The sequence below is a fragment of the Triticum dicoccoides genome, chromosome 7B (genome assembly GCF_002162155.2).
Source record: "Triticum dicoccoides isolate Atlit2015 ecotype Zavitan chromosome 7B, WEW_v2.0, whole genome shotgun sequence".
In the NCBI taxonomy this organism is placed as follows: Eukaryota; Viridiplantae; Streptophyta; class Magnoliopsida; order Poales; family Poaceae; genus Triticum; species Triticum dicoccoides.
In genome coordinates this window covers 733,967,031-733,969,164 of record NC_041393.1, presented here as the reverse complement: position 1 = coordinate 733,969,164, position 2,134 = coordinate 733,967,031, and the positions used below count along the sequence as shown (strand labels likewise).

Below are 2,134 nucleotides of genomic sequence, written 5' to 3'. Positions count from 1 at the left end.
GGGGTATACAATGGATTTGCTCAAACTCGTCGGTATGAGTTAGCACAAGCCTATGATCTCTCATGTGTCATGTACCAAAAAAACTTTGTGCCATCAAGGGAGAGGTTTTGGGGCCAATGATTAAACAGTATACATAAGCTCGCTAGGGAACTTTTAGTATATTACCATGACCTCGCAAGATATTCCTTCTCGATGAACAAGGTTTGTCAACACTTGCGTTATTCTACTACCTCGCATTGGCCGGTTGTGAAAAGGATCATGAGGTACCCTTCGCATACAATAATACTTGGCATGAAGATCGGGAAATTATCATCAACCTTGGTTAATGCTTCCCCCCCAATCTCTAATTGTATACTTTGGGCCTACGTTGTTTTCTTATTGTGGGAGGAAGAAGCAATCAAACAATCCCATGCTCTCACTTTGATTGATATAAACCCCCTATTAATGCCATAGTCAAAATTATTTCGGTGCAGTAAGTTCTTCGAGGGATTGATATTGCACACTCCATGACCGCAAATGGCTTGACCAAACCTCTTTGAGTCAAGCAACTTGAAGCATTCGAACACAATCGCAATCTAGAGAGTTTTGTTTGAGTTGTGTAGGAGTCGTAAATCTAGAGAGTTTTGTTTGAGTTGTGTAGGAGTCGTACATGGTTTGGGTTCGTAGCTTATCATTAGGTTTAAAACCATGTGTAGATAAACTTGCATCTCACAGTTAGTTGAACTGTACGTATCAATCTATAGAATATGCTTGTAACATCATGTCCCTAGCAGCTCTTGCACAACTGATTGCCTAGAGGTTCCAACAAGGCAATTCAACCATTCACCTTCTACGCTTGCTGGAACGGTCATTCTCTGCATCATACACCATTTATCAAACACGGCAATTGATCAAACACTCCTGCAATAAATACATGATGACATGTCAAACAACCTGTACTTGGTAGGCCCCGATGATTTCACTGTAAAACCATAAAACCTATACATTGGCACTTTTCCGATTGAAACGATTAACCTGGTCGAAATTTTCTCTAAATGATTCTCTCCAGAGATGTAGCTTAGCGTGGACAAAAATACTGGCGAAACAGTTACATTTCGGGCTAAAATAAACAACTCACTTTTATCACACAGGAACAATGCAGTATCTATAATTGAACAAATGAATTAGTGAGGATGGAAGCAATCATAGGATGGCAGATAGAACCGATGCAAGTAAATCAAGAGTGCATATTAACAACCAGATTAATTCACACATGAAGTTTCAAATTAACCAGTAGTATTAATAGTACAAAGTAGAAATTGGTTTTTCAAAGTCTAAGAAAGACATACAGAAGTCAAGCGATACTCTCCAGATCTTCACGATGACTCGGACTGATTACCCTCTTCGCTGCGTCTAGGAAACTGCCGTTCTTCGAGAGGCTCGAATCCAAGCTGAACACACACATACCAAAGCTAATAAAAAACCACATATAAGCTTATATGTGGTTTGAATATATAGTGCCATTTGAAATATCACCAATTATCTTTGCAAAAAAAGAAATATCACAAATTAATTAGAAACTCACCACTACTCGAGTAAACCAAGGAATATATCGAGGCCCACACAAATCTAGCACAAAAGCCCCAAAAAGTGTAAGCTTAAGAAATAGACCGGATGCACCAAGAAGACGCAAGGTAACCCGGTCATATACCTGCGCCCAAATACATTATATTTTAGACAGCAGGTTCGTTCCAGGGAAATATACTAGGCATGCAACAGATTATGAAAACAAATCATACGTCGATAGCTTTCTTCGCCTTCTCCATCGCTTTCTCCCCAAAGGTCATTGGATAACTTACACCGTTCTGAAAGAAATAATTGAACTTACATTAACCAGGGATGTAAACCGGTCCTGTTCAATCCCGTTTAAGCCCACTTATGGTCTAACTGTTCAATTAAATTGTTTTTTCGAGGAAAATGAACTACCGAGCTAGCTATAGCTAGCTAACTAAACAGGACTTGTGGGTGCCGTAACGTTAACACAATAGCACTAATCTAAAAAAAGCAACAACAATAACCCTAACTATTTGGCAGCCGGCTTTGGCTGCTTCGTAATTTTGTTAGGTGCAGAAGTGTCTTTTATATTGTATATACT

At 39.2% G+C, this 2,134-nt stretch overlaps 1 long non-coding RNA gene across 1 annotated transcript; it reads right to left on the bottom strand.

Moving 5' to 3' along the window:
- Positions 1 to 1,328: 1,328 nt before the first annotated feature.
- On the bottom strand, positions 1,329 to 1,847 carry LOC119338906. Its single transcript, XR_005164136.1, has 3 exons — positions 1,779 to 1,847; positions 1,565 to 1,690; positions 1,329 to 1,430 (listed from the first exon to the last, which is right to left on the bottom strand). It is a non-coding gene; the product is annotated as an uncharacterized LOC119338906 (long non-coding RNA).
- Between the last annotated feature and the right edge of the window lie 287 nt (positions 1,848 to 2,134).